Source organism: Anguilla anguilla, chromosome 9 (genome assembly GCF_013347855.1).
Source record: "Anguilla anguilla isolate fAngAng1 chromosome 9, fAngAng1.pri, whole genome shotgun sequence".
Taxonomy (NCBI): domain Eukaryota; kingdom Metazoa; phylum Chordata; class Actinopteri; order Anguilliformes; family Anguillidae; genus Anguilla; species Anguilla anguilla.
Window position 1 is genome coordinate 37,926,870 of NC_049209.1, and position 9,466 is coordinate 37,936,335.

Genomic DNA, 9,466 nt, shown 5'->3' on the forward strand with positions numbered 1-9,466 from the left:
TTGTAAGTTGAAAACGTGTTTTTCAGATCTTGTAGTTTACTTTAGACGGGGATTGATATTCAGGGCGAGCCCACTTGAAATTGCCTCAATTGACAACCTGCAATGCAATTTTGACTGACATGCACGTTTTGCTGGTAGCCTAACGTGGACACTGCGATATTTTTCAATTGAAATTGTATAGGTGTAAACGTATTTCACATGTTAAACTTGGATAAGGTTATGTAATGGCCATAAGGTAGATTTTAATGGCGCAAACACATTTAAATCACAACAGAGAAACAGGTGCCAGATAGCCAGCGACTCTGAGCCGGATATCTGCAGATTCCGGCCTGAAATCAGCACTGCCTGATCTGTCCCGGTGTCGCTGAGCCAGTGGAAATAAGTGGCAATAATAATTTGTTTTCAATACAGCCTTCATTCCAAAATGTGATCATGATACCAGAGAAATGAGCCAGGAGTAGTTGCTAAAGTAACTGTTTAGATAACAGCTATTTATTTAACTAGTGTGGCATCGTACTGGGCATGACGGTGCAGGCGGGGCGGCACAGAAGTACACAGACCGGAGGTTTGGGGAAAAATAGCCCAACAGGGCCTTTTATTTAATCAAAATTATAGACAAAACAAAACCGAACTCAACAACTAAAGTCGCTGGTCTTTAAAGTAAAGTAAAGTAACCGAATTTAGGGGTAGCGACGTCGGGGAGACAGCTGAGGGGATCCCTCTTTAAAGCAGGAAGAGGGATGTGATCCTGCGTCTCCACCGGATTCTGAAAAGCAGGGGAAAAGTTATAAACAGTTATCAACAGCCTTTCTGCAGCCCAAAAACCCTCTCCTCAAGGGAGACAAAGGCCTCCTTTTAAGCTTCCAGCCCGATCCCCTGGAGTGGCGGCAGCTGTGTAGCCTCATTGATTGCAGGTGTGTTGAGTGCAAAGGAGGGAGTTGGGGAATTTCCAGTTTGCCGCTCTCCAGGGTCCTGTGGCTGGGCTTCCTAGAGTGGCGCTGTCCCGGGTCCTGAACCGCTGGCCTGGTGGCAGGTTTGGGCTGATGCCTATAAGGCTGGGAGGGGCACCGCGGGGGCATGCCCCGATCCACGCCACACTAGATAACAAGCTGTTTAGTATTGCTGTGTGAACAGCTTCCGCTAAATCGGAAAGGTGTAACCGATTTAGCCAGCGGCCTGCTGCAGACTAGGCTACTCCCAAAAGTGTTCCTCACTTTTATGTTACACTTTACCTCCATCCAGCACTTATATTGCAATTGTATCGTTATCTCTATATTGTACCTCGTCATGTCTCCTATAGTTGGTGTCAAATACACCTAGGCTAAATGTATTCAAACTCAGTTTTTCACAACTCTGCACATTTCATGTTACCATACATTTCTTTTGGCAAGTCAATTAGGCAATCTACTTTGTTCCATTAGAGGTAATGTTAAAACATTTGATTAGAGACAGATTTATTTAAACTTTCATTCACTATATTAGAATTCCAGTGGGTCAAATGTTTACATACATCAGTGGTTCTCAACCTTTTTGGGCAACTGTACCCCTTGGAAAAACAATTCCCACTCCAAGTACCCCCTTATCCAACCAGACAAAAAAAGGGAAATATTTCTATTAAGAGGCTTTTCCTCTTAATACTTGACTTGATAAGAGCATTAATTAAACCAGTTTACACATATTGTCAACATAAATATTGACCAAATGTTACTGTGTAATCAGCAGATGCACTGATGAGCTTAAGTGCGTCTGCTGATTTTTTATCGAGCATGGTCTCTGCCAGCACAACTGCTGCGGGTAATATCTGCTCCTCGGCAATGGAGTATGGCTTTTTAGACTGCGCCACTAGTAAAGACACTGCATATTACGCTTCCAGTGCTTTGGTTGATGTTGTCGATACCTTTTGCATTGTCAACTGACATGATCTAAATTCTGAGAGCTTTCTCTTTAAAAAGTCGGGTTGCTTACCGACATGCGATGCGTTCAGTGTTTAGATGCCGCTGCAGATGCGTGGGCTTCATGCAGTTATCCAGCTTCTCTCTGCAAAAGAAACATTGCGGTTGTGTTGGATCGGCAGCTGTAGACATAAACCCAAACAGCACATATTCTTCGTGAAACTGCTGGGATTTGACTGTTTGCTTGATCCTTGCCTTTTTTGAGGTTCGGAAAGAATTTTTTTGGAGGTTCGGGTGGATTTTTTCTGCTGCTCGCACGTTTTAGCCAGTTGTCCATTTTGTTCAATTACACAGCTAGGTAGCAGGTGAACTGACGTAGGCTACGCTGCTTGCGTGCAGGCAGATGTTCTTTCTTGCTCACTACTGTAAATTACATTGATGCGGTCTCATACTAATTAAGGTTTTTTCTAACTTTTGAAAAGAAAAAATGCATGTCTATTTTACCCTCCATAATGCAGTTGCTTTAAAATATGTATATAATAAAAAATAAAATATTAAAAAAAAATTTAAATCTAAATTTTATTAATTTGCCAAATCATCTCGGGTACCCCCTGCAACCTCCCGCATACCCCGGTTGAGAACCAGACATACTCCAAGTTGACTGTCTCTTTAAATGTTCCATAAATTGATGTAATGACTTTTTAGAAGCTTCTGACTGGCGTAATAATTGGTCATAATTAGGAGTTCATTGGCATGTGTGGCTATATTTAAGGGCCTACCTTTAGAGCCACTGCCTTTTTCCCTTGATAGCATGGAAAAATCCAAGCAACTCAGCCAAGACCTCAGAAAAACAATTGTGGACCTCCACAAGTTTGGTTCCTCCCTAAGAGCAATTTCCAAACAACTGAAGGTACCACAAGCATCTGTACAAACAATAATTTGACACTGCATTGTTCAGGAAGGAGGCACAAATTAACTCCCTGGGCTGAATGAACTTTGGTCTGAAAGGTTCAACTGAACCCCAAGACAACAACAAAGTAACTGGTGAAGGAGTCAAAGGCATCAAGTACCAAAGTATCTGCATCCATCATTAAGAGAATCCTACATTGCCATGGCCTGAAAGGAAGAAGCCCCTACTCCAAGACCGGCATAAAAAAGCCAGAATAAAGTTTGCAGGTGATCACCAGGACAAACACCTAGCCTTTTGGAGGAGTGTTATCAGGTCAGATGAAAAATAAATTTAACTGTTTGGCCATGATGATCAGTGCTATGTATGGAGGGAAAAGGGTGAGGCTTTTAATCCAAAGAACACCATCCCAACTGTGAAGCATGGGGGTGGCAGCATCATGTTGTGGGGTTGTTGTTGCTGGAAAAGGGACTGGTGCACTTCAGAAAATAGATGGCATCATGAGGAAGGAGGATTATCTAGAAACACTTAAGCAACACGTCAAGCTACAAAGTTAAAACTTGGTTGCAACTGGGTATTCCAGCAGGACAATGATCCTAAGCATACCTCCAGAGTTGTAACAAAATGGCTTAAAGACAACAAAGTATTTGGAGTGGTTATCACAAAGCCCTGACCTGAATCCCATAGAAAATTTGACTGAACTGAAAAGGCGTGTCTCAGCAAGGAGGCCCACCTGACTGAGTTACACCAGTTCTGTCAGGAGGAAAATTCTGAGTTGAATGTGAGTTGTGAGTTGAGTTTGAATGTCTTTAGCCTCAGTGTGTTAACTTTTGGCCTCAACTGTAGATTGACTTACCATAGCATTCTGCGGTCCAGCCCCTCTTTCGTCATTGCCCCCACCCTGCCCACATCTGTCGCCACCTGCTGCTCCCCACCACCACCACCCGGCCCTGCCCATCATCTGAGCCACATCATAAACTCTGTAAAACTGACTGACATGTTGATCACCAGTCAGCACCATAGGCCAACCAGAGGAGGATAGGTTTCCCCCTTGAGCCTGGTTCCTTCCGAGGTTTCTGCCCATCTGCCACAGGGAGTTTTTCCTTGCCACTGTTGCCTTAGGCTTGCTCCTGTGGGGGTTTAGGCCAGGGTTGTCTGTAAAGCGTATTGTGACAACTGCTGTAAAATACGCTATACAAATAAAATTTGATTGATTGATGATTGATTGATCTAGCCTATGCTTACTGTGTGAACTGGACTTAATGTGTTCATGGCTATGACTGTTATATGAGTATTGTACCTTATTGGATCTGTGTTATGTAGTTGTTCCAATAACCTTCGGTACGCACTTATTGTAAGTCGCTAGCAAGCTATTTAGCTGTACCGACACTTCTGTTAGCTATATCAGTTGCTCCTAGACAAAATGAAGCAACAATGGAGTGAGGCCTCGTCACGTGATATAGTTGTGAAGCTACTATGGTTGTCTCATGACCGTGTTACAAATCTAATCGATTTTGTTCTTAGCCAGTCAGAGAACAGTTCGCCTAGTCAATGCAGTTGAAATAGTGATATTTGTGACGGGTGCTGGAGGAAAGATCCACAATTCGAGAATCTTGAAATCGCGCTAGGAGGCAAAAAAAGGTTTTTTAGTCCACGCATTAACTGAAGTTTCAGTCCAAATCAGGTCTACTTCATGAATTTTTCGTTGACCTTGAAGAGAAGCTGATTTTCAAAGTTTCTGGTGCCCAGTGTGGCTCTTTTAACTTATAAAAATGAGCCCTGCACAGCTGAAAAGCCTTTCACATGCAGCAGATGCAGGCAGAGGAGTGTTGACTTTCAGCAGGGGTTAAATTGGGGGTGGACGCGGGTGGACAGCGTCCACCCACCTTTGGTAAATAAATAAATAATTTTGACCGGCAGTTAACAAATAACTATGACAATCCAATCCATTTTTCATATGCTCCAGTCCATGTGTTCCCTCTAGCCAGTTACTCTTTCAACCAATCAAAAATCCGAAGAAAAAAACTCAGGAGGAACAGTCATTTATATAGACAGGCACAGAAAGAAAAATATCGTTGATTTTCTTGATTGTTTGGAAGCGGGTAATTTCATTAACATGTAATTTCATCTATGCAACATTTTAAAGAGAGCAGAATAAACAGCCCCCACGAACGACGGCTATTATTCACGGCAACTTTTGAGAAAAATCATCAGGTTGCTGGTCAGCAGCTAAGCTAGGATTGAATAGCTATTTCCCACATAATGTTTTATTCAGTGACTGGTGAGCTGAAAATTGGTGGGGCGCAAAACTTTCCTTTAAACTAATCATTGATCTCAACCTGTTTTAATTAGTAATTTTCCTTTACTATCAAGCGTGCCAACAATCAGACTAATCAAATGGCAAGTAGTCTAACACTTCATACCGTGTTAGGGGGATTAAATCAAAAATTTAATTTATCCGTTAAAAATCCGTTCTAATCACCAAGTAGTCTACACTTAACAAAAAAGATACACCAGTCTGTTATCTACCGTGTTAGCTTTCAGAATAACCAGCAAAAACAAAACCTGCAATTCAATTTTGTCCACAATCTACGCATTGCAGATATTTGCCATGAATACGAGTGTGGAGAAAGAAGTGCGGAATGTATCTGCAAATAATGTTGATTAAAAATGTGCACAATTTCATACTGCAAATAAAAATACATGTAGGCTACAAGGCCTAGGCTACTCGATAAAACTGCCTATTCGGGGAGAGCTGGTTATATATGATAGTATTGAGTAGCCTATTTTGTGGATTAATTGTACTGATACTCACTGCTTAGTGATTAAAATGGATTTTTCTAAATCGCATTTATTATTTAATCTCCCTAACACAATGCGAAGAAGCTGTGTGTCCCTTTCCAATTGATTAGTCAGATGTTTGATTGCTTGTTAATCACTGAAAATTAATTAGGCTAAAACAGTTTTAGATCAATGATTAGATTAAAGAAAGTTTTGCACCCCACCAATATTCAGCTCACCAGTCGCCGCTGGTTTTATTTTGTTTCAATTCGACAGTTTAAGAAAGATGGATAAAGGAGGTAGAAAGGGAAGACAAAAGAGGATGACGACTGATTATTTTCGTAGGTAAAAAAAATTCTCAGCATTAATGACACTCAATAAACTTGAAATATTTTATGTAAAAGCTTGCATCAATAGTATACATTCTTTTTAAAACATTGTTTTCCTTCATTACAATTTTGTGCACAGTACATTAAAGATACAACTATTTTGAGCTGAGACATTCATTGTACCTTTTTTCACCCACCTCCCACGGGATCTCAGGGTCCACCCACCCCAATTTACCCCCTGACCTTCAGTGATAGCTTCTTCAGTGCACCACTTTGTCACGGATGTGATATTCTGAGTGGACGTCTTCCAAGGCTGCTGCTAACACATCAAATGTATGAGACCCCCTAGGCGTCTGCAGGCCAGTGCTGCAGAGCGTCTTTCGAGTGTAACTGGTTCGATCCAATGGCACGTGACCCTGAGAAAGCTGCGCTGACGGTCCAGCAGTCTGTAGTGGTTACCACATACTGGATAGTGCTCAAAAGCTTCTTTACAGAGGTTTTCATGGCCTCAGCTGCAGTCTCTATTTTAAGACGTAGAGTCTTCCTAGTCATCACAGAGCTTTGTGGATTCAGTGTGGTTACCAGCTCTTTGAAGGCAGGTAGGTCGACAATTGAAAAGGGGAGCAAACTACGGTGGCTCTGAAGTGCAAAACACAAAAACAAAAAGAAAACGCAAAAACAAAAACTTTCGGCCCTGAGGTGCAGATGCAACATACAAAAACAAAAAGGAGTGGTCCTGAGGTGCAGATGCAACATACTAAAACAAAAACGTGCAGCCCTGAAGTGCAAAATACAAAAACAAAAAGAAAACGCAAAAACAAAAACTTTCGGTCCAGAGGTGCAGATGCAACACACAAAAACAAAAAGGAGTGGTCCTGAGGTGCAAAACACAAACATACAAAAACTAGCAGCCCTGAGGTGCAGATCCAACATACAAAAACAAAAATGTGCAGAACTGAAGTGCAAAACACAAATACAAAAAGAAAATGCAAAAAGAAAAAGGAGCAGCCCTGAGGTGCAAAACACAAACATACAAAAACTAGCAGCCCTGAGGTGCAGATGCAACATACAAAAAAAAAAAACTAGTAGCCCCGAAGTGCAACAGTGCACCTCAGGGCTGCTAGTTTTTGTATGTTTGTGTTTTGCACCTCAGGGCCGTTCCTTTTTGTTTTTGTATGTTGCATTTGCACTCCAGGGCTGAAAGTTTTGTTTTTGCATTTTCTTTTTGTATTTTGCACTTCTGACCCACTGTAGCAAACCCTCACACACTAGATTAATAACGGCGTGGTCAACTTTAGCTTGAGACACTCGATAAATGGTGAGCCCGGCACTCACTTTGTTACGTCTCCCAACTAGCTAGCTAGCGCTAGTCACTACCACCAGTCCCTTGCAGACTATTTCTGCTACCACCCACTGGAAGCTAGCTATAGCTATCCCGCCTAAATCTAGCTAATGTTAGCTTGCAACTAATGCGAATACCAATGTGTGAGTATACTTTTTTGCATTGATGTTAGCCTCCCAGCTTGCTAGCTAGCGCCAGAGCTATAGAGGATGGCTCTGGCTAGCGCTAACTAAGGTCTAGTCTAGCTAACAAAACACATTTTAGAAGCAGGTTAGAAAAACAGCATCAGTTTTATCTTTAGCTAAGTTAGCTAGCAATGTTACACTTACTTCGATATGCTTCCGTAGGTTCGATGTTGAGTTTTTGAAGGTTGAAATTTCGGTGAAGCAGAAGCAGCATTTCATTAAAATATTATTTCCTTTCCTACTTTGGGCTTAAAAAGTAGAAGGTGCGGCCACAGATTATCGATTGAGTCAGCTTCTTGATCTGCCATCTTTGAATTTGTTTGATTGGAATGGTGGATGGCAGATGCAGTCAGTGCAGCCCTTTGCTTTGGTCTAAAGCCTTTGGATCACCCCTTGTTCTCCACTGTACTGATTGGACAGTCTCGTTATTAATTTGAATGATTCTTCAAGTGATCAAGTGGCATTGCTAGTGGAAGAGCACTGGAGTCGGCTCCCCCGCCTCAACAGAAAACGTCTAGTGCCATCATCACCCATCAATGAAGGGGGAATATTATTTGTAATAGTGGTGGGCGGACCGATTCTTTTCACAGTACCGGACCGGTTCCTTCAAGTTGATACATGCAAATGTACCGAACCTTAATATAAGGTGACCAGATTTCTGAAATGAAAACCGGGGATATTTCCAGTTCGGCGGTCAATATATAATTTAAATATCCAATGTTACTATCTATGAAATAAAAAAGGGGGACAATTCTGGTTTAATGTATTTTGACCATGGTAACTGTTGTACTGTAATAAACTATGGTTTTGAAAAGACGTCTGTGGTAATGTTGTGGATTCACTTGACATTTGCTAGCTTCTGGCTAAGTTTTCCACAGCAGTTTTCTCTAAAACAAGCGCAAGCAAGTAGTTAGTAGAAGAAGAAGTGATATGAAGCTGCTATAACGAGCAGCCCGCCAGCCCCATCTGTTGGCCAAAACAAGCACAACGCGATTGAGATGTCAACTGCTCTGCTGCCCGGTCTTTCTTGCCACTTAAAATATTATTTCACTTTGCGGTCTGTTTTTAACGCACAGTTAAAAACGGGGACATTTCCGGGGACATCTCCAGCCGGGGACAGGCTACCAAAAACGGGAGCTGTCCCCGGTGACCCTACCTTAATACATTGATTCTGCATCCTACTTGTATGTAGGTAGGCTATGTAAGCTCAATATGATGTTACAGAAATGTGACAGACCAACGACTTCTTTTTGAGGGGCAAGTAGCAGACGTCCTAGTTTTATGAGAAAGGTTAATTCTATCTCGTTCAGTGAGTGCAGGCTGCCTGCCTGTCTCGACTCAAGTTCTCGACTCTGTTGGGACGTCCGAGGTCCGATAGTTCGAGAGAGAACATTCGATCTCGTTCTCGTTCAGTGACTGTGTACTGTGTCAGTGCAGGCTGTCATTCATTGGTTGTTCCATTGATGGTTCAGTTCATTCAATCTCGCTCATTCATTGGTTGTTCCGCTTGCTATGCTTTGAGCACTGCACCTACCGTACGTACGTAGCAGGCAGCAGTTTTGGAGAGTCCGATGAGCACTCGGACGTTCGACAGGCTGGTGCGGTAGGCCTACATACCGGACACTAAAAAGAGTCATTCAAAAAGATTAGTTCGTTCATTTTCGCCCATCACTAATTTGTAACACAAACGAGTTGGTTAAACGGAACGAAATAAAGAGTAGGCTACTTGTTCAAAAAAAATACTCGAGTAAGAGTTATGAGTACAGCCGATACAAAATAACATGAGAAGTGCCTGTTCCTCAAAAAACGAACTCATTTACTCATTTGCGTTACTTGTAACGCATTACTACCCACCGGCAGTTACTTCGTGCTGGGGAGCATAAGCCGGTTTTCTTCTGCTGCGAACTCAGGACAAGTTCCCGAAGACCGACGTCATGCACATAGAGTAACTCTCCCGGCACGCCCAAAGGCAACTTGACAAGCTGAAAGACATGAACACCAAGCTTTGTGGTTGGACTTTTGTAAAGCCC

At 42.3% G+C, this 9,466-nt stretch overlaps 1 long non-coding RNA gene across 1 annotated transcript; it reads right to left on the minus strand.

Moving 5' to 3' along the window:
- Window positions 1–566: 566 nt before the first annotated feature.
- On the minus strand, window positions 567–8,774 carry LOC118236254. The gene is made up of 3 exons (XR_004767005.1): window positions 7,581–8,774; window positions 1,966–2,037; window positions 567–766 (listed from the first exon to the last, which is right to left on the minus strand). It is a non-coding gene; the product is annotated as an uncharacterized LOC118236254 (long non-coding RNA).
- Window positions 8,775–9,466: the final 692 nt, after the last annotated feature.